This window comes from Phascolarctos cinereus, unplaced genomic scaffold (genome assembly GCF_003287225.1).
Source record: "Phascolarctos cinereus isolate Bilbo 61053 unplaced genomic scaffold, phaCin_HiC Scaffold_1;HRSCAF=81, whole genome shotgun sequence".
Classification (NCBI taxonomy): Eukaryota; Metazoa; Chordata; class Mammalia; order Diprotodontia; family Phascolarctidae; genus Phascolarctos; species Phascolarctos cinereus.
Window position 1 is genome coordinate 134,938,162 of NW_027555514.1, and position 23,460 is coordinate 134,961,621.

The 23,460-nt window shown below is 37.8% G+C and overlaps 1 pseudogene; it reads left to right on the forward strand.

The window, feature by feature from the left end:
- Nucleotides 1–10,247: 10,247 nt before the first annotated feature.
- LOC110206940 (small EDRK-rich factor 2 pseudogene) lies at nucleotides 10,248–10,520 on the forward strand (annotated as a pseudogene).
- Nucleotides 10,521–23,460: the final 12,940 nt, after the last annotated feature.

Below are 23,460 nucleotides of genomic sequence, written 5' to 3' on the forward strand. Positions count from 1 at the left end.
GAAAATTAGGATAAGGATATATCTGCTTGTGGTAGGGGAAAGAAATAAGCATTTATTAAGCACTTACCAAGTACTTGGCACTATGCTAATAACTTTATAAATATTATCTCATTTGATCCTCACAACAACCATGTGAGACAGGTGCTATTACTAGTCCCATTTTACAGTTGAGGAAACTGAGGCAGAGATTAAGGGACTTGCCTAGGGTTACACAGCTAATAGTTATTTGAGGCTGGATTTGAACTAAGCCACCTAGCTGCCTCAGTGATCTACCTCATGAGATTCCTTGATAGTTTGCTACCATTTTCATTTGACTAACCCTTTTTATTTTAATAGAGGCAGTATAGTATGTTGGAAAGAGCAGTCAATTCATCAAGAAGTATTTATTAAGTACCTACATGTGCCAGGTTTTGCGTGAGTGGTGTCAGGTCTTAACTCCCTCACTTTGTGCCTATCTTTTACCTATGTCACTGCCTCTTAAGTCTTGAAACAAAATCTATGGGATTCTTGATGGAGAGGTAACCTTTGCCTGGCAATAGAGACCCTTCAGATACAAGTCGTGGAAAGGAGATGGCCCCATTGTTCCTTCTAAATTTCCTTGAAAAAGCCTGGACAACAGGAGTGCTGTACTTGGGTATGTGTCCCTGAGTCATACCACACCCATTACAATATTATTGTAGACACAGTAACCTGCTCAGTAAAATCTAGACTTTATATTAAACTTTAATTCGATTCTATAGATAACTCATTAAGTTCGAACTATATTCAAGCACTGTGTTAGGTTCTAGGAATATTAAGAGCACAGATCCTCCTCTCAAACATTACAGTCTAAGAAAGGAAAAAGATATGTATGCAAATAACTATGATACAAGTGAGAACATGCTAAGTGCAAAGGTGTCATAGCTTAATATCTACCAGTATTTCTTTATAACATTGGTAAGGAAAGCCCAAGCCTCTGTTCTCATATGGGTTAGACCCATCCTTCCTTCTTTCTTCTTGCAACAGAGATTAGTTTTCCCTAAAAGGCCACAAAGCTGTCTCTGGGATTTGATTAGCCCTTGCCTCCCTTGATGTGAAATTGCCTCCAGATCCAAAAACCATGGGAGTCACCATACCCTGGTGGCTGGATGCTGTCATATCCTTGTTGCATATCCTTGCTGTATTAGGGCAAAGTAAACCTACTTTTGTTAATGGTTCACTAACTTTCAAATGGTTCAATAGCTTTCATTTCATTCGAACAAAAAACCTCAACTAAGACAGGGTTTCTGTTAAGCCTGCCTCTAACAAAAAGAGATCTAGAAGGAGTTATGAGAAATGTGAGGAGAGAAACGTAACTTTCAGCTTGGGCTTGGGAACAGTGGGGAATTAGGGAAGCCTTAAAGAAACTGGTTCATGTGACCCTTTCTTGGGCAAACCATGCCCCTTTAAGACCTCTAATTTTGGACGATTTAATGGACTTGTGATGTTATAACTGGGGATATTCCTTGTTCATTGCCCTCCACCCACACACTGCTCACTCTTAAAACAAACTTGCCCACAATTCAATACTAGCCAAAATCAGAGTTTCTAACTTTTCACTATTGTTTACTCCATAATGGTTTTGCTACATAGAAGCAATGCACTAACAATCAGATCACAATCCCTATGTGGGCATCATTAGCAGCTTTGTGAATTCACAGTTTCCCAAAGGCAATTCAGCCCACTCTCCTACTCCTTCTAGCTCAATTCTGGGTTCAACTCTTTCATCTATTTGCATAAGCTTTTCAAGATATACAAACTGATGGATGATTTTCACAATAATGTACTTCCAGATTCATATCATTATCTGGAAAATAGGCATTCTTTATCTACTTGGTTTTTCCTATATGGAGAGTCAGGCCAAATTCCTTTGAATGATTATCAATATCACTATGGAGGCTCTATACTATTTTATGGTCTTAATACCATCAGGACAATGTTATCCACACAGGAATCTGGAGGACCTCACCATCTATACAGAATCTTTCTTCAACTCATACCTCTTCCATAACAGCAGAGAACATATCTTCCTGTTTTGTGCTTTGACTAATATTGATCAGAAGGTCATTGAACAAGGTTGCCTCTGTTTGCCATTCAAGGATTCTTGAACAATTTTGACATCTTTGAGAGAAAAATCTTTTAAAAAGTTTTTTTGGGGAAAAGTCTTTAAGTCTGTTTTTCTTACCCATAAATCCTTCATTCAGGATCTATTCAATGTACTGGCAGCCTTCCTCTGGTTCTTTTAATACTTTGTAAATCTCAGTGCAACATTCAGACTGAATATGTGTTATTCTTCCGTCTGGCTATGTGACTGAACCCTACTCCACACCCCTCTTTTTCTGGTCATACATGTCCTGTATAATGTTTTTTGTTTTTTGACACTTCTTGTATGTGGTTATAACTGGTAATATGCTTCAACCTACTTACATGCACAGTGCATCTTCTATTAGGTTACTTGAAATTTCAGTTCTTCTGAGATCATGACATTCAATTATTTGCAACCATTTAATCTCCAGAAGAATATTTGTGTGAAGATGGGGTTTTGTAATATGGAAATTTATTTTGCTTGAGTATACATATCTGTTATAAGAGTTTTGTTCTTTTTCTTTCTCCAGTGGGAGAGGAGGTAGGAAGGAAAGAAAATAAATGCTTGTTAATTGAAAAAACAAAATTTAATTAAAAATATGTAAGGCTTTGCTGTAACAGGCCCCTTAGGATCAGTAAGCACTGCAATTTCTCAAATGCAATCCATCCCAATAGTCTTCATTTATTTAATTTTTTGCTTCGTTCAAGCTTATCTGAAGGAAGCTATACTTTTTGTATAAGAATATTTTTTAATTCTAGAGATTTAACAGGGCATGCATCTTTTTGGTTAATAGTGATTGCCAGTGTGACTCCAGAATCTCATGAAAGACTGTAACTGCTTTAAAGCAGCACTGTCATGAATCCTTTTGTAAACAGAGGAGTGTCCTCAGTGTGTGTAAATATTTATTAACTTGACAGAGAGACAGTAAACAGAGACATCTGCAGCTAGTGTCGGGAATCAGTGTCAAGTGGAGATCAATCTGAATAATAGTAATGTCACATTTATATGACACCTAAAGGTTTTCAAGGGCCTTTCCTAATAGCAGCCCAATAAGACAGTCAGTGCAATTATTATTTCCCCCATTTTACTGGTGAAGACACTGAGACCCAGAGAATTCATGGTCATACATCTAGTATGTTGCAAGGCCAGGAAACTAACTCCAGTGGCTCCCCATTACCTCCAAGATCAAATATGAAATCTTCTGTTTGACTTTTAAAACCCTTCCCAACCTGGCCCTTTCCTACATTTCTACTCTTACAGTTTACTCCTCTCTATGTATGCTACAATCCATTAGTTTCCTTGCTGTTCCTTACACAAGACATTCTATCTCCCAACTTTGTGCATTTTGACTGGCTGTCCCTGGAGTGCCCCCTTTCCTCATTTCCCCTCCTGGTTCCATTGGTTTTCCTTCAAGTCTCAGCTAAAATCTTACATTCTACAAGAAGTGTTTCTCATTTCTCCTCAATGCTAGTGCCTTTCCTCTGAAATTAGTATCAATTTACCCTGTTTATGTTTTGTATCTATATAATTTTTCGCATGTTGCTTCTTGTATTAGAATGTGAGCTTCTTGAGATTAGAGACTGTTTTGCCCTGTCTTTATATTCCCAGGGGTAAGCACAGTGCCTGGCACATATTAGACACTTAGTACATGCTCGTTGACTTGATATGAAAATGTGTTATTTAAAGAATCTTTTCAAAGCAGATGTCTCCCATGCATTTAAAAATGTTAGGTTATTTGACAGTGGTGGCTGTGGATAACTTTGTTCATTGATTTTCTGGGGGACATGAAATAATGCACCTGTACAATGGACCTATCTATGAAACTCTACTTACCTAAGGAGGCTGTCAATGTCAAGGAAGATGTCTTGTACAGAGTTCAAGGAGAAACACTCCCTGTTAATGAAAGGGTTCTCCAAATGTTCCTATTTCCAGAAGGCATTGATTTTATTAAGCCTTGAAATATCCCTCAATGAAAATCAGTGAAATCCATGCTTACTTGAAAGAGACTGGTTTAATCATCCACACAGGAAAAACAAAGAAAGTGACAAAGTATAATGCCTAAATTGTGACAAGTAGCTTGATGAACAGCCAATTGAATTGATCCATGTTTAGCCATCTGACCATCTATCCATCTATGTAAGAGACAGTATGGTGTAGCATACTTAGAGTTGGAAGCAAACCTGGATTCAAATCTCTGTTCTAACACTTACTAGTTCCATGACCATGAACAAATTATTTAACTTTTCTAAGTCTGCTTTCTTATTTGTAAAATGGAGATAATTGGCTGCTAAGTGCACATTAGATGAAGATTTGGACCTGGAGTCAGGAAGACCTAAGTTCAAATCCAGCCTCAGATACTTATTAGCTATATGACTCTGGGCAAGTCATTTAACCTCTGTCTACTTCAATTTCCTCATCCATAAAATGGGGATAATAATAGCACCCATGTCTCAAGGTTGTTCTAAGGATATAATGAGATAAATTTTTAATAAAATAATTTAAAGTAAAATGAAGATAATAATGACTTTAGTATTTCCCTCCCAGGGATGTTATACCTATCAAATGTGATTACACACACACACACACACACACACACACACACACACACACACACGCACATAAACACACGTCATTGAAAACTTGAAAGCATTACATAAACATGGTGTGTTTATCAAAGGAGCTTGCTAACCAACTTGATGAGCTTACAGGATTGTAATCTTTTAATTGGGACTTTTGAAAATCTACCTGAAAGGAGTATAGACATATCTCTTGATGTCCCTTGGAGGATAAATCTCATTGATCATGGATGAAATGATTGGCTTGAACCCCTGTAGAACAGAGAGTTATGGGAGGGACCATCCTTTGTGTTGGCCTATATGGGGGAGTCTTCAATTACTGACTTGGGACTTTTTTTTTCTTCTGGGCTTTCTCCTCTCCCCCTCCTCCCAAATATGGAAGACAGACTAGAGTACAGCAGAGTTGATTTAGATTCTGTGGGTATGCATTAACACCTGCCTCTCCATCTAGGAGATGCTAATGACTGCCCTGGAACAAATAGACATGGAAGCTTCATGTGCTATCATACCTACAGAGTCCAAGAAAAGAGAGCTGGACCCCAACTTCCTTGCCCTTATCTTGAATAAGCAGTGATACAATCTCTCAGCCTAAAATGCCTGGAGAGAAGATAACTACATGTCCAAATGTAGAACTCAGCCCTAGAATTTGGTCTTCTAGTAAGAGGGTGATTTCTTGAGCAGTATAAGCCCCTGGCACTTTTCACAACTTCTTTGAGACTTTAGCAACTTCAGTGAAAGTCCTTGAATCCAGCTTTTTACCAAGACAAGGGGGAATTTCTGGGTAACTACAAACATTTAGATAGAGAGTTCACACACATGGCTCTGAAGCTACAGCAATTGCAGGTAGATTTAAGCCACATGATGGGAAAGTAAAAGACCCAGACACTGCCAATTGCTATTACCGTTACATATCTGCAAAGTGTAGCCTCCATGGAAAAGGGGTTTTCTTCTTTATCAACCTCAAGTTCATTTCTTTCCATGGGGAATACAAGTGCCTTACGGTCGAGTGCCCACATGAGTTCCTGAGGGTAAAGGTAAAATCCAGCAGAATGTCATGAGATTGACTAGCTAGCAATATCAAGTTTGCTTGATTCCAGATCATAGGTGCCACTATGATTCTAGAGAGACTCTGAAGGACTTTAGAACTCCAGGAAAGGTAGAACTCATTGGAAAGGAAGAGAATTGTGTTGCTTATGTATGGGTTATTTGTTGTTTGCAATTTCTGTGAAGTATAATAAAGGCTGTCCTGTACCTGATATATACATTGCTACCTTGAGTGCTTGTATAGGATCTGGGGAGCCTTCTACCCAATTTTCGTTTCTTGGCCACTACAAAGAGAGTTGCTATAAACATTTAGAATATATAGGTTCTTTTCCTTTTTCTTTAATCATCTTTGAAAGTGGACCAAGTGGTGATACTGCTGGGTCAAAGGATATTGATAGTTTAATAATTCTTTGGGCATGATTCCAGATTGCTCTGCAAAATGGTTAGATTATTTCACAATTCCACCAACAATGAATATGTCCCAATTTTTCTACATCCTCTTCAATATTTGTCACTTTCACCTTCCATCATTTTATCCAATCTTGTAGGTGTAAAATATCTCAAGGTTGTTTTCATCTTCATTTCTCTAGTCAATAATGATTTCCAGCATTTTTGTATGACTATAAATTATTTTGTTTTCTTCTTTAGAAAACTGTTTATATCCTTTGACCATTTATCAATTGGGGAATGACATAGTCTTATAGATTTGAAAAAGTTCTTTATATATTTTTGATATGAGACCTTTATCTGATAAATTGTCTATAAAATTATGTCCTGATTTTCTGCTTTCCTTCTAATCTTGGCTATATTCATTTTATTTGTACAAAAACTTTTAATTTAATATGTAGAATTATATTCAACCCATTTTTACATTTCTAAGGAGCAACTCTAGTTACAGGGGCCAAATGCCAGATTGAACCCAATCCATATAAACTCAGAGCTAAAGATCCTGATCCATGGGTTACAAAAATGTCATCTATTATTTACAGGATCTATGGAATTCTTGGATGGACATTGCAGATGGAGGGTGAACTGGGTTCAGAATTAAGTAGCAAGAGAACAGGTGGATTGGGAAGAAGGACGGCAAATAATAAAACCAGTTTGAATCTACATTTAAAAATATCATGCAAAATTATATACTCTACGGGATACAGAATTTTTCAGACAAAAGTTTCTAAAGAATTGTCTTGCTGATGCAATTAATAAAAATTGCAGATTACCAAGCTTTGGCATTGCTAAAAGAAAAATAGTTTGAACAAATACGAAATGCAGGATAGCTTGTCAATGTTGTTGCTGTGCCATATAGCTTTACTTGAATATGTTTCTTTGTTATGAGGAAAGCTTCAATGGTAGAAGTGGAACACAGTGAAGGGGAAATGATATTAAAAATAAAACAAAATTTTTTTCAACAACAAAATTGAATAAATTGGAGCATTATATCCCCCTGTATGGAGAGAATCTAGTCATAGAGGGATCTGTTTCTTGTTTCTCCTGGTATGAGACAATGCGAAAAGAAAAGATCAGATAAGTGAATTCTGTGGGGAATTACTTGAACACTGCATTGCCAAAAAAAAACAGCAGAGAAAATAATTGTTCCAGTTGAGATACATTTATTTGAAAGGTGAGAAAAACTCTAATGGCTGATATAGCAAGCTGGCCTGAACTCTTGAAGCTGTATCCCAGGCCTGGGAGAGCCAAGACAGGTTTGAGGTTAAGTCAGGCAACACCACAGCCTGGATATAATCAGCAGCCTGTTATCATCATAGAAAAATAGCTTTTAATATAGAGAGACCCAAATTAAATCTTAGAGGTTTCTCAATAATTAATATACTCTGGCTAGTATTTGCCCCCACCCAAAAATTTCTGGGAACATTAGAATCACTTTAGCCCCTTCTTCCCAACAAATATATTTCATTTCCTTCCTATAGGCAACTGAGGTTACCAAGACATTTAAACTTAAAACAATGCCCATCAAGCTGAGTCCTTTGGTCCTTTCCCTACAGCTCTGATCACTGTCTCAGCAAGATACATGGTACTAATCAGCAAAATCTCAGTAGTTTGGCTGAATTACTATTGTGGTATGAGATCACTTTAGCCTGGCTCCTGGTTTTTACTGCCACCTGCTTGTCACTGTCATCTTTTGTTCTGTAGCTCCTGGTTTTCCTCAGGGACTTCTGGCCAAGCAGCTGTCCATCAATGAAGCTGGTTCTTTTCTCTGGTATTTTCAGCTCAATTCTCTCTGATCATTGGCTCTGGTCCCACAGCATTATGGGAAAAGGAGTCTTCAGAGAGGAATCATCTCCATTTCTGGCTAGCATAGTCAGGAAAGAAGTTGTCTTCAGTTCCTCTCACTATAAGGAGTGGCCATTTTGTCTGTCGTCTATAATTTAAATGTGGACAAGAGAGGGCATGATTGCACTAAAACCAGAACCGGCAGTACTGATCTTGACTAACCTTGAATTTGATGTCTTAGACCACTCAACTGTCTTGACACTCATTTAATTTGTGTCTGATAAGCAATAGAAACATACCCAATTATACCCAGAATTTTTTTTTATTAAAATTTTTTTTTAAGTTTATGGCTTTAAAAGAATATTTACTTGATTTTGTTTTACTTTTAAAAATAACAAGTGTTATAAATTTATTGAGGGCTTGAGCAGAAAGCCCCATTCAGACAAAACTTGACTTTGTATATAGTTCCAAATCTGTGACTAAGGGACCCCAACCACCTGGTGGCAGCATGTTTAACATGGGTTAACAATGTAAGCTTCTTTTTGTTTGTTTGTTTGTTCTGAGTTGTTCAGCAGGTACATATCCTTGTTGAAGGTTAAATGTACAAACCTCAAGGTATGAAATGATGACAAATGCCATTCACAAATCAAAAGAGGGAAGGAACCTGGAAGTGTCATTTTCATGTCCTCTCTCTAAGTCCTAGCTTGGTCCCAGAAGCTCTGCCATAGTGGGTCTAGTCTTAGGGGTACAGCACCTAAAATACCACTGCTGGGCTTTCAGAGAGCAATTAATGAGGCACTGGTGACACTGTAGCAATCAATATTCTTTCATGGCTCCCCTAAGCTTAATACACATATTTTTGTTCTACAGCCCCCTCCCACAAATGGATTATAAAATTGTTATTTAAAAATAAATGGCTTCCTCACAAATCTCATGCAGGTGAATCACCTGATGCATTTCAAAAGCAAAATTTGTGGTATTCTTTATCATTTGGCAAGAGCTTAGTTGTAAAGATTTGGCATCAATATTGTATTAATTAGCCAATGCAGGAAGCATCCCCATGAGTTGGAGAACTGGAAAACTGACATCAGCACAGGATATGTCTAGCACCATCATTCATCTTTGTTTCAAAGATATAATTCTATTGGGAGGTAACCTTCAAGTACAGTCTTAAATTTATAATAGAATTTGGACTAACTGGAACTCACAATTTTTTACTCTTTGGGGAGAAAAAAATCAATAAAAAAGATTTATTAAGGAAATTTGTATCTAGAACTGCTATTGGCAGCATGGAGGGTACGAAAAAAAAGCAAATGTCAAGAAAACAAGTTGATATCAGGTAGTTTGTTTGAAGAAGAAGGAAAGGAAGATGGCAGAATAAGACAGGAAACTACCTGGCTCTCCCAAATTCCCCCACAAATAACTTAAAATAATGCCTAAAAATAAATTTTAGAGCAGCAGGAATAATCAAAAGTCAGGGTAAAGCAGTCATCCAGCCTAAGACAATTTGGGAGGACTTTACGGAAAGATCTGATCTCCTGGGATGGTGGTGTAGCCTGAGTGAAGTAAAGATATCAGAAAGTCAACAAACAGCAAGCCCTGGGGGCAGCTGTGTAGGGCAGCTGTGTAGCTTCAGGAACTCTCTCTCTCTCTCTCTCTCTCTCTCTCTCTCTCTCTCTCTCTCTCTCTCTCTCTCTCTCTCACTTTCTCTCTCTCTCTCTCACACACACACACACACACACAGAGTGTGGGTGTGGCTGATTTGGGGAAGATTGTGAGGCCCTCTGCTGGTGCTGGATGTGGGACCCAGATGGGTACCCAGACTGTGGCTACATGCCAAGAGGATAGACCACCCACTGCTAAGTATGGTTGCAGAGGGGTGGGGTCCTGCTAATTGTGGTGTGGAGTCCCTGGTTTGGGTTCAGGGGCAGAGAAGCCAGCTGATACTTACAGCCACCTGAAAGACCATAGGGAGCAAGAGTGTTTACAGTGGCAACAGTGCTGGTGGCCCTGGTTATGGCTCAGGGGCAGAGAGGAGTACCTAAGGTCACTTATAGATCAAGGTAGGAACCAAAGGAGCAGTGACCATATCTGGCCTTGATTACAGAACATTGGAAGAACCAAAAAGTCAAAGACCCCCAGATAGAGCTCAGAAAACAACAGCATGAGTGTGGTTTGGGTCAGTGGGGAATTGGGTGAACACTTCATGTGGTGGGGAAGGGGCGGGGTCAGGGACATCAGAGGGGAAACAGTGGACCCCACCAAGTCAGGCCGGAGCCGCTGTCATTGCCATGACCTGCAGTAACCAGCATGAGCTTGCCTGCCAGAAGAACATGAAAAAGCAAAGCTACTCAGGCAAGGGAAAATGACAGGATGATAGGCTCTCTGCAGCTGTCTGAAAGCAGAGAGACTTGGAGATCATGCAATCGAAGCAGCAAAAGGTCAATGAGAAGAAGGAAGAGCCCAAGCAACTCTATGGCTCATGCCCATCTCTCTTGCCCATCTACCATGTGCCTGGTCATGCTCTCACCTCCTCTTGTAGTGCTCATAGGTCCCAGAACTGATGGCATTCCCTTTGCCCTGTGTCTGCAGTGGGTTGCCTCTGTGCATCTTTCCCCCAAGGCAACCTTGCTGTCCTCCAGGGCTTTCCTCAGGATGAGGGGCTACCCTTTCCCAGTGTTTTTTAAAAGTAGCTTTGTTAAAAAATTTTTAAAAAGAAGAAGAAAACAACAGCATGAAAAAGTTGAAGCCTGAAACATTATCCCCCATACCCCAGGACAGAGCTGGACTCTAACATAAAGCTAGCAGCCAAGAAATAAGCCATTCAAAAATAAGTAAAAAACAGAGAAAAAACTTGACTGTAGCTGCTATAGTGATAGAGATCAAGGTTCAAACTCAGAGGACAATATAGCCTCTTGTAAAGCTTCAAAGAAAAATTAAAATTGTCACAAGCCCCAAAAGTGTTCTTGGAAGAGCTTAAAAAGGAGAGGCTGAGGAAAAATTGGGGGGAAAATAAGTGGATGCAAGAAAATAAAGAAAATTATGAAAAGAAAGTCAACTAATTGGAAAAAGAGATCCAAAACCCTACTGAAGAAAATAACTCCTTAAAAATTAGAATTGGTTTAAAAAAGTGACAAAGAGATAGAGAACAGGCCCTGAAGTTGGAGGACCAGAGTTCAAATCCAGCCTCAGACACTTACTAGTTGTGTGACACTGGGCAAGTCATTTAACCCCAATTGCTTCCAATAAAAAAAAATTAGAGTTGGGCAAGGGAAAACTAATGACTTCATTCAAGAAATAATAAAACAAAATCAAATGAATAAAAAAAGAAAAGAAACATCTCATCAGAAAAACAACCAACTTAGAAAAGAGGAAAATATAATTTAAGAATTGTTAGACTGTTCAAAATTTATGATTGAAAAAGGAGTCTAGACACTATGCTTCAAGAAATTATTAAAAGTTGTTCTTAAGTAGAGTAAAATAGAAAAAAAAAATCCATTAATCACTGCCTGAAAGAAATCCCAAAATGAAAACACATAAGAATGTTATAGCTAAGTTTCAGAGCTCCCAGATCAATGAGAAATATTATAAACAACTAGAAAGGAACAATTTAAATATTGTGGAGCTACAGTCAAGAAACACAAGATTTCATACCTACTACATTAAAAGACTGAAGCGCAGGGAATATAATATTCCAAAAAGCAAAACAGCTGGGTTTGCAACCAAGAATAACTTACCCAGCAAAGCTGAGTGTAATCCTGCATAGAAAAAAATGGATATTAATGAACTGAAGGACCTTCAGGTGCTCATGAGAAAAAGATCAAAACTAAACAGAAAATATTACTTACAAGAACTAGGAGAAACATAAGAAGGTAAATATGAAGGACTAATAAGAGATTTAATAAGGCTAAATTGTTTACTTCTCAAATGGGAAAATGATATTTGTAACTCGTAAGAATGTTATCATTTGGAGTCTGAATGTAGATCAAAGCATACTATTTTCACTTTTTTTCTTGTTTTTTTTTTCCTTTTGCAAACTAATTTGTTTTTCAAGCTATTTCTTTTGTCACAACATGACTAATATGGAAATATGTTTTTGCAGGGAGTGAAGGGAGGGAAGAAGAAAATTTGGAACTCAAAATTTTATAAAAAAGGAATGTTAAAAATTGTCTTCACATGTAATTGGAAAAAATAAAATACTGTTAAAAAGGGGAAACGTTATTCCTAAGGTAGTTTTAAAAAGTATACATAAATGAAAAGCTTGGGGTTGAGTTGATTATGATGGGAACATTCTAAAAAAACAAAATTGGGGAGGAAGAGATAAAATGAAGTAAATTATCCCATACAAAAGAGGCGTGAATGGAAGAACTCTTATAGTAGAGGGGAAGATAGGGCAGAAGACAGGTAGTATGGGAACCTTATTCTCAGAATTATGTTAAAGAGGGAACAACGTATGCATTTTGTAGGGTATAAAAGTCTTAATAGGAGGGTAAGGGGTTAAGATAAGGGAAGAGTTTCTAGAAGAGTGTGCAAATTAGGGAGGCAGTGGTCAGGAGTAAATTAGATTTCTTGAGGAGGAATATGGTAAAAAGAGAGAGAAAGAAGGATAAACAGGGAGGAAATAGGATAGCAGGAAATACATAACTAGTAATTTCAATTTTGAATGTGAATGGAATGAAAACCCCCATACAACGAAAATGGATTGCAGAATGGATCAAAACCCTGAACCCAACAATATATTGTTTACAAGAAACAAATCTAAAAATGAGAGATACATAGAGTAAAAACAAAGGGCAGGAGAAGAGTTTTTTATGCTTTAGATGATGTTAAAAAAATGCAGGAGTAGCAAGCACAATCTGAGACAAAGTTAAAGCTAAAATTGATTTGATTAAAAGGGATAATTAGGGAAACCACATTATGTTAAAAGGTACCATAGATAATGAAATAATATCAATACTAAGCATATATGTACCAAAGGCTATACCATTCACATTTTTAAAGGAAAAGGTAGATAAATTGCAGGTGGAAATAGGTAAATAGGTAGCAAAACTGTAAGTGGGGAATTTCAAACTTTCACTCTCAGAGCTAGAGAAATCTAATAAAAAAATAAATAAGAAGTCAAAGAGATGAAGAGAATCTTAGATAAGCCAGATATGATAGACATCTGGAGAGAACTGAATGGGAAAGAAAGGAATATATCTTTTTCTCAATAGCACATGGCACTTTTACAAAAATTGACCATATATTAGGCCATAAAAACTTTATAGTTAAATGCAGAAAAGCAGAAATAATAAATGCATCCTTTTCAGATCATAATGCAATAAAATTATATTTAATAAAGGACCAGAGAAACAGATTAAAAATCAATTCAAGACTAAATAGCCTAATCTTAAAGAATGAGTGGGTTAAAGAACAAGTCATAGAAACAATAATTTTGTCAAGTGATAATAATGAGACAACATATCAAAACTTATGGGATGCAACAAAGTAGTAATCAGAAGAAAATGTATATCTCTAAATACTTGTTCAGTAATTTTCAGTCACGTCTAACTCTTCAAACACATTTGGGATTTTCTTGGCAAAGATACTAGAATAGTTTTTCATTTCCCTCTTCAGCTCATTTTATAGATGAGGACACTGAGGCAAATAGGATTAAGTGGCTTGCCCAGGGTCACACAGCTAGTAAGTGTCTGAAGCCAGATTTGAACTCAGGAAGAGGAGTCTTTCTAATTCCAAGCCAGGTGCTCTATCCACTGTGGCACCTAATAACCTTGCCCCCAGGTTAGGTTACTAACTTGCTCCAGTTAGGAGCTGCCTCCAGTAACCCTGTGACAAACTTCAAAGGCTCAGCCTCTCATATAGTCCCTTTCTCGTCTTCATTTTTCATAGTATATGTGGTATATTTCAGGATACAGCATGAAAAATAGACTCTCTCTGCCCAATAAGGGGGATCATTCACAAATAACACAGTAGATTTATGATGCAAGTTTAAAATGGACTGTTTCAATCTGATGTGCTGTCCTTGGTACACAACAGTGGGACATGATCCTGGAGCTGCTTTTCCAAAAGTAATGGATTGCTCTAATGAATTCTTCTACCCATTCCCCTCCTTTTTTTTTTTTTCTTCTGGACTACTAACTTCAATGGTATAGGTTTTCCTGGTGAGGAAAGCTATACCTATACAGAACAGTAGCTGTTCTGTAACTTATAGTCTCAGACGGTTGCCAGGGGCACAGAAAGGTCAAGTGATTTGCTGAAGATCACACAGCTAGCATGTGTCAGCAGAAGGACCTGAACTCAGGTTTTCCTGACTCCAAAGCTAACTCAGCCACTTTTGCCACTTCAGTCCATCTTATAATGTTGCTGGAATTAGTACTAACAACCTTAATCATTGATTTGGTACTTTACAGGTTCAAAGCATTTTACTGACATTATTATATTAAAATTTGATTCACAATCCAGAATAAGGCAATTGGCAGTCTTACATTCATTCCCAGCCACAGTAAGCAATGACTTTCTCAGTCTATCTTCACCTTCCAGGTTAACCCCCTACTTGCCCTGGCAGATGGCTTCCCATTGAGCCCTAACATGTCTCCAATGTGACTTTTTTCATAGAATAGCTCTGTCCATCCTCTTTTTAATCACACTTCAAAGATCTCCTATAAACCTACTTCCTTTGTGAAATTATCATTAATGAAGGAAGGGGAAAGGAGACTATCTTTGTACTTAGCACCTGTTCTCAAATACCAGCTGTCAGGAGCCTACCCCTTCAAGGAGAAGAATGAGAAAATAAGATCTGATTCAATACATAGCAGAAATTGGCAGCACTTCCCAGGTCCAGAAAGAAAGAACATATCTAGGGGGGTTCTGGGCATGGTCTGAACCAAAAATAAAACAGGTAAACAGAAAGATAGGCCAAGTTTAAAGCCAGGGGTTCAGAAAGGCAATCAATTTAGAGGTTAAAGTAGAAACCAAACCCCTGAATTCAAAATCAAAAGATCCAGTGCTGAGAGAGGTCAACATGGAGCAAGGTTAAGAAAATACCAAGGTGATATTCCTAAAGCATAGATCACACTCCTGCTCAAAAAGCTTCAGTGGCTCCCTATTAACTTCTGGGTTAAAATACAAACTATTTAATTTGGCATTTAAAAAAACTTTACTATCTGATGCCTCCGGACTGTATTTCCAAATTAATTTCACATTACTACATTTCACATACTCTTATGTTCCAGCCAAATTGAAATATTTGCTTTCCACTTTTCACCCCCTGACATTCTATCTCCTTTCTCAGAGCTTTCTTGCAGTCTGTCCCTAGGCCTGGATGCTGTCCTTCTGCACTGCGGTCAGTGTCTTGGAATCCCTAGCTTCATTTAAGAATTGGCTCAAGTACCACCTCCTTCACGGGGCCTTTCTCTCCCCAAATGCTAGTGTTTCCACATTACAAGTTCCTTTTTACTTAAAATGTGTTTTGTATATTTATCTGTGTACATCTTGTTTTTCCCCCAGTAGAATTATAAACTCATTGAGGACAAGGACTGTTCTCATTTTTTCCTGTGTACTCCCAGCTTGGCATTGTTGGAGAATTACTCAGCTTGGGTCCCTGAAGAACCTAAGGAGAATCTCACCTATAAACTGGATCTGCTAACTGGAGGTTAAAAAAAAATGAGTAACCAAGCTGGGGGAAAAAAAATTTAATAGTATGCTAAGGAAGACATCTTGCTAGTAGTAGCTTCAGCAAGTATAGATTTTTGTAACTTTCCAGGTTTGCTTAGAGTATACTGCTGCAGTTTAGGATAGAAAAGCAACACCTTTCATAGCAGAGGGAAGAAGGGGGAATATAACAGGAAGAAAAAAGGAATTTGGATAAGAAGTATTTAGCAAGCAACTGGCAGGATTTTTTCTCAGAATTAATCAATATCAATTAGTAAACTTTTTTCCCTCTTCTTTTTTTTATTTTTTTCTTATTATTTATTTTTAGTTTTCAACATTCACTTCCACAAGATTCTGAGTTCCAAATTTTCTCCCATCTTGTCCTTCCCCCACCGCAAGATGGCATGCATTCCGAATACCCCTTCCCTTAATTTGCCCTTCCTTCTATCTCCCTCCCCTTTCTCTTATCCCCTTCCTCTTCAATTTTCCTGTAGGGCAGGATAGATTTCTATACCCCAATTCTTATATATCTTATTCTCCAATTACATGTGAAAATAATTTTTTTAAACATTTGTTTTTAAAACTTTGGGTTCCAAATTCTCTCCCTTCTTCCCTCCCCACCTACCCTCATTGAGAAGGCAAGTTTCTTGATACAGGTTATACATGCAAAACACTTCCATAGTAGTCATGTTGTGAAAAACTAAGTATATTTCTCTTAATCCTATCCTACCTCCCATTTATTCTATTCTCTCTTTTGACTGTGTCCCTCCTTAGAAGTGTTTGCTTCTGATTAACCCCTCCCCCAATCTGCCCTCCCCTCTATCATTCCCCTGCTGTCTTGTCCCCTTCCCCCTCCTGTTTTATTGTAGGGTAAGATAGATTTCCATACCCAATTGAGCGTGTATGTTATTCCCTCCTTAAGCCAAATCCTATGAGAATAAGATTCACTCATTCCCTCTCACCTTCCCCCATTTCTCCTCCACTCTAAAAGCCTTTTCTTGTCTCTTTTATGTGAGGTAATTTACCCCATTCTACCTCTCCCTTTCTCCTTCTCCAGTATAATTCTCTCTCACCCCTTAATTTTATTCTCCAGATATCACCCTTTCATCTTCAACTCACCCTGTGCCCTCTATTTATCAATCTATCTAATATATACAAACATGTAATTTCCCCCCTCCAACTACCCTAATACTGACAAAGGTCTCATGAGTTACAAATATCATCTTTCCATGCAGGAATGTAAACAGTTTAACCTTAATAAGTCCCTTATGATTTCTCTTTCCTGTTTACCTCTTCATGTTCCACTTGAGTCTTGTATTTGAAAGTCAAATTTTCTATTCAGCTCTGGTCTTTTCATCAAGAATGCTTGAAAGTCCTCTATTTCACTGAATGTCCAATATTCCCCCTGAAGGATTATACTCAGTTTTGCTGGGTAGGTGACTCTTGGTTGTAATCCTATCTCCTTTGCCCTCTGGAATATTCTATTCCAAGCCCTCTAGTCCCTTAATGTAGAAGCTGCTAAATCTTGTGTTATCCTGATTGTGTTTCCACAATACTTGAATTGTTTCTTTCTGGCTGCTTGCAATATTTTCTCCTTGACCTGGGAACTCTGGAGTTTGGCTACAATATTCCTAGGAGTTTTCCTTTGGGTGTCTCTTTCAGGCGGAGATCGGTGGATTCTTTCAATTTCTATTTTGCCCTCTGGTTCTAAAATATCAGGGCAATTTTCCTTGATAATTTCTTAAAAGATGATGTCTAGGCTCTTTTTTTGATCATGGCTTTCAGATAATCCAATAATTTTTAAATTCTCTCTCCTGGATCTATATTCCAGGTCAGTTGTTTTTCCAGTGAGATATTTCACATTGTTTTCTACTTGTTCATTCTTTTGGTTTTGTTTTACAGTGTCTTGATTTCTCATAAAGTCACTATGTTCCAATTACTCTATTCTAATTTTTAAGGAAGTATTTTCTTTAGTAAGCTTTTGGACTTCCTTTTCCATTTGGCCAATTTTGCTTTTGAAGGCATTCTTCTCCTCTTTGGCTTTTTGGACCTCTTTTGCCATTTAGGATAGGCTATTTTTTAAGGTTTTATTTTCTTCAGTACTTTTTCTTTTGTGGGTCTCCTTTAGCAAGCTGTTGACTTGTTTTTCATGATTTTCTTGCATCACTCTCATTTCTCTTCCCAGTTTTCCCTCGACTTCTCTTACTTGCTTCTCAAAATCCTTTCTGAGCCCTTCCATGGCCTGGGACCAATTCATATTTTTCTTGGAGGCTTTGGATGTAGGAACTTTGACTTTGTTGTCTTCTTCTGATTGTATGTTTTGATCTTCGTCACCAAAGGAAGATTCTGTGGTCTGACTTTTTTTTATGGGGTTTGCTCAAGATCCCAGTCAATTATTTGAGTTATAAACTCTTTGTTAAGGTAGGGGTTTGTTTCCAGTGTGGAGAATGTACTGTCCCAAGCTTCAGGGGTTTGTATAGCAGTTTTCAGAAATACTTCTAGGGACCTGTAAATTTTCAGTTCTTCCAAGGTGGTTTGATAAGGGGCGAGGTGTTTACTCCTTTCCTGGCCTGTGCTCTGGTCTATGAGTGACCACAAGCACTCTTTTCTGACTTGGAACTGTGAGGAGGATTTCTCTTTACCACCACTACAAGCTCTACCATGCCAGCACTCCTCCTCACCCAGGACCACCCCCTAGAATTGTGACCCAGATCCAAGCATGGGCAAAGCAAGAGAATCCTGCACCAGCAAAGAAATCCCTGCAATCCTCCTCTGATCAGCCACTCAATTCCCTCTCAGTCTATGGGTGGAAAGCTCCAGAAGTAGCCGCCACCCTGGGACTGCACTTCTCTCTCACTGCAGTCACGGACTTTTCCCACTGATCTTCTAAGTTGTCGTTGGCGTTTGTGGGTTGAGAACTCTGGAAATCACCACAGCTGCTGTGATTCAGTCCTCTGAGGGCTGTTCCAGGTTTTCTGAGGCCTGTTTTGCCTATATGCCCACGCCAAACTGCATTCCTTCCCAGCTTGGCACAATATAACTTTCTGATCAACCATCCAGGTTGTCTTGGGCTGGAAATTTGTTTCACTCTGTCTTTTTTTGGGTTCTGCTGCTTTAGAATTTGTTTAGAACTATTTTTTACAGGTATTTGGAGGGGTTTGAGGGAGAGCTCAAGCAAGTCACTGCTTTTACTCCGCCTTCTTGGCTCCACCTCAATCAGTAAACATTTACTAAATACCTATTATGTGCCAGGCACTGTGCTAAACATAGGGGATACAAAAAAAAAAGAGGCAAAAGACAGTCTCTGCCCTGAAGGAGCTTATAATATAATGAGGGAGACAACAGGCAAACAAATATACACAAAGCAAGCTGTATACATGATGAATAGGAGATAAATTACAGAGAGAAGGCACTAGAATTAAGATGGATTAGGAAAGGCTTCCAGTAAAAAATGAGATATTAGTTGGGACTTAATAGAAGCCAGGGAAGCCAGTAGTCAGAGGGGAGGAAGGAGTGCAAGAATTCCCTGTTCAAGGTAATAAAAGAAGATGAGTGGACCAAATACTTTTACAACTGTTAAAGAAATCCACTTCATCTATGACCTCAGGATTGGGTTATCATTGCTGTATTCTTGACTTTTAGAGACATCTACAGGTGTCTTCTATTCAAGGATTACACAAATAGTTCTTACAATAGTGGATAAAACCATCTGCTTTACTATGTCCTTGGATAGCTTGTTTTATTTTATTTCTCCTTCAGCACGTTGCAGGGACTAAATTAATAGTAATTGAATTGAATTGTTAAAGAAAGATTGAAAATTGGTGGGAATGTGGATGTATGGTGATGGGTATGCACATTGGAGTAGGGTGGGTGGGGGAGCTGAGGGAGGCCTGGGTGATCTAAATGACTCAGCTGAATCTGTGCAGCTGTGAGGCCAGACACCAGAGATGGAGGAGGCATAAAATACAAGGCAGTCAAACCTAAAAACATATGAAATGCAATGTCAACTTTATTTTGCCTTTGTAGGTTTATTATTGGTTTACCATAATGTATGTGAGCTTGTGCTCTCCTTTACATTTAAACTCTTAGGGATCAGAGCCATGAATTTTATTTATGTGTTGAAAAATTCAATTTCTTTTAGAATACCTAATATTATGATGTTTAACATATTTTGAGCCAAATTCTATCCATGTCAAAGCTACTTATTCTCTGGTTATAAGTTAGGTACCTTTGGGCATTATACTATTTAGCAACAAAACAATAATTGCCTAATTGATATATATTAGACCAATGAAAATGGCCTGGAGGGATCTCCATACCTCTACAAACATTTGTTAACCACTTACTAAGAGTCAGGCACCATGCTAAGCACTGGGTTACAATGAAAGGCAAAAACAGCTCCTGCTCTCAAGAAAGTTACATTACAAATGTCCAGGGCTCATAAATAAGCCTTAACCCTTGGCCTGAGATCAGTACTTCTGTTAAACATTTAACCACAGACTATTCCCCCCAAAAGTTCTCATAACACTCTTTTAAATTTGATTTGCATTGCTAACATTTTCTCCATAACTTTCTTAAGTCTAAACAATCAACACAACAATAAACCAAGTCCTTATTTATAGACTTTGCTGATTTCTGAGGAATAAATGTTCACACTGAAAATTTAACAGAGTGAGCCAATTGGCATGAGCTCTGAATTACCTGCCTGGGATCAATGTTTCTCCAGGTGGTTGTCTGTAGATTCTTTAGCTTGCCATGCCTAACAAACATCATTTTTTTTTATCCAATGTTAATTACTCCCTAATAACCAAACTATTTTTTTTAAAAAGAAGGACATATATAAGAGAATTAAAATGTTTGAAAAATGATGAAACTGCTCTCTTATAATTCAGAGTTAAGTATCCTGTTAATGAAAAAATTAAGAAAACCCTATCTGCATAATTTAGGAGAAAACAGTTTTGCTTGCTTTTCAATGTATTATGAGATCCTCTTGCATCATCCAATAGAATAAATTGACATGTTGCAAGCAATTAATGAGTCAGAACCTGTAATGATTTGATGCCATAAATTATTTAGCTGTTATCAGAAAGAAACAAAATGAAGCTGTGACCACTGTTTGCCTTTAACCAAAGCAAGTCCTTGTTTCCCATTACTCTATATAATTTTATGATCATAAAGAATTAGCTGTTTTATTTCAGAAGTACTCCAGAGAGATATATTCAGAATGCTGGTGTTAGGTTCAAGCTAAATAATTTTCTATGTTCATGAGGCAGAGTGATAACTAGAACTGCATGGCAGCTGCCATATTCACAGCCTTCACTGGTGTCTCTCTCTTCCACTGAACAAAATCTCACAAATTCTAATCATTGGACATCTGGACTCAAGTTCACTTTGGGTGCTAATTACCAAAGTTCCCTGAGAACTCTGGGAGAGGCAACATGGTACAATGTAAAGAGCTGGGGTTCTAGAGTCAGAGAACCTGGTTCAAATCCTGCCAAATTTGACTTCCACAGGCTATGGATTTATTGTTTATAAAAGAAGGGGTTGACTAGATGCCCTTTTTTTTTTGGAAGGCTCTTCTAACACTAAAATCTGTGTTGTGCACATTTAATGAGACCCTTCCAGCTGAAGGGGTCTCAGAGACCTCCAGACTATACTTTGAGAACTGCTGCTCTAAACTGCTATCAGTTTTTCTTTGGATAATTTTTTTCTAGTTCAAGCAGCCAAATACTGAGAATCAATATTCACCTTCCATTTCAGACATAAACAGAATGGACTATATTTGTTACGGATAAAGGTGGCCTGATGACATGGGAATGGATGCTTACTGTGGAATTTTTATTCCTGGTGCAGAATTTATAGCCCCATTTGATGCAATGCTATAAACCACCCAGAAAAAGGAGCATCAGGTAGTTTACTCTTCTGAAAATGAATTTGAGGCTCAGATGGGAGCATATGCACACTCACATCTGCCTAAATCTTGGTATAAATGCAATTCAGAATAAATCTTTGTCTGGGATTCTCAAAACATTGAGTCAGAACCATCCAGGAGAGAGAGAGAGAGAGAGAGGAGAGAGAGAGAGAGAGAGAGAGAGAGAGAGAGAGAGAGAGAGAGAGAGAAACATTATATAGCTGCATGTAGCTGAATTGAATGAATGAATGAATAAAGCATTTATTAAGCACTTAAGTGCTTGGCACTCTGCTAAGTACTAAGGATACAGATGGAAAATAGAGACAATTCTTGCCCTCAGGGAGCTCATAGTCTAATTAAGCCAGGCTCTGGTCCTTTCTTGGTTTCCTTATCTGCAAAATGAAAAGATTAAACTACTTGATCTCTGAAGTTCCTTTCAGTCCTGACATTCTGTGATGCTGTAATTAATGTTTGGTTTCATAGTATTTAGAGAATATCCTCCTAAGACGTGTTGACTATGAACATAGAATTGAAACCGTGGCTCCTCATCATTGTCTGATAGCTTTCATTTGATGTGTTGGACAGAGTTAACCTGCTGGTCATATAGTGGTATAGTAGAGTTGTATAGTAGAGAGATTGGGTTTGAGGTCAAGTACAAAGATTAAAACCCATAGGTCCGCCACTTAGAAGTTAATATGGCTTTGGAGGAGTGACATAATCTCTCAGTTTCAGTGACCTCATCTGTAAAATGGATCTAATAATACTTGATCAAATGAGATATGTGTGAAGTCTATTGTAAATTATAATGCACAATCTAAATGTCAGTGGCTATTATTATTATTATTACATGTGACACACTGCAGAGCATTGAAGTGTTCTTGTCCCCTTCAGGAAGTCACCAAAACTGGGGTCAGTGAGTCCAATTAAATCTATGCTCAGTTTACTGAGCCAAGCAACAGAAAAGCGATTGATGATGTGTGGTAAAGGACAAAAGAAAGGACAAATCAATCTGGTTCATTTCCTGGGTGATTGTCCTCACTAAACACAGTCCATTTCATACCCTGACGGAGGCATACAGTAAAGGAAATTGGGGAGAAATTGTGTACAAGAACACAATTGTAAGACCTCCCAAATCCATCAGTTTGTAGACAAAAGCATTGTAAATTCACTCTCCTACAGTTACAGATGTATATTGTATTAAGGCTGAAGACTGAATATTGTGCTACCCATCTTCTGACAGAGAGATGATTGACTTAAGATGCAAAATAAACATTTTTGGATATGGCAAATGGGGAGAATTTGTTTTCCTTGACTATACGTAATTGTTATAAGAGTTTTGTTTTTCTTTCCTTTTCAGTTGGGGTAGGGAGTTGGGAGGAAAAGGAGGGCTAGAAATTCTCTTTTCCCCATCACCTCCCTTCCAAATGAGAAGAGAACAGAAGGAGGGCCATAAGGAATTATAGACACATAGTAAAGCTTTGAAATTACATGTTGAATTCATTACATATTTAAAAAGAAAAGCAAGCTCTGTATACTAGAGATTTGCAGTTTCATGTGCAAATCTCTTGTACAATGTTTATGGAAATGCTCATTTTATTTAGATGCTTATATTTTATTTGGTTTTTGTTAAGTTCAGAACAAAACTAAATTAAAAAGACTAAACGCTGCTAATATTCATAAAAAGGAATTAACGTATCTGAATCATATGCCATTTATACTTAAAAATAAGCCAATTTTAAACTAACATTTGGTACTTCCATTATCAATCATTACTGGTCACTAGTAAATTAAACTGTATTTATAGCTAAGTTAGAAACAATTATAGCTGACATTTTCACTGTACTTTATGGTTTGCATACATTATTGATTGTCATGACAACATGGGAGGTGCAAATATTAAAGACATAATCTCCATGTTACAGAAGTTCCTTGAGGGCAGGGAC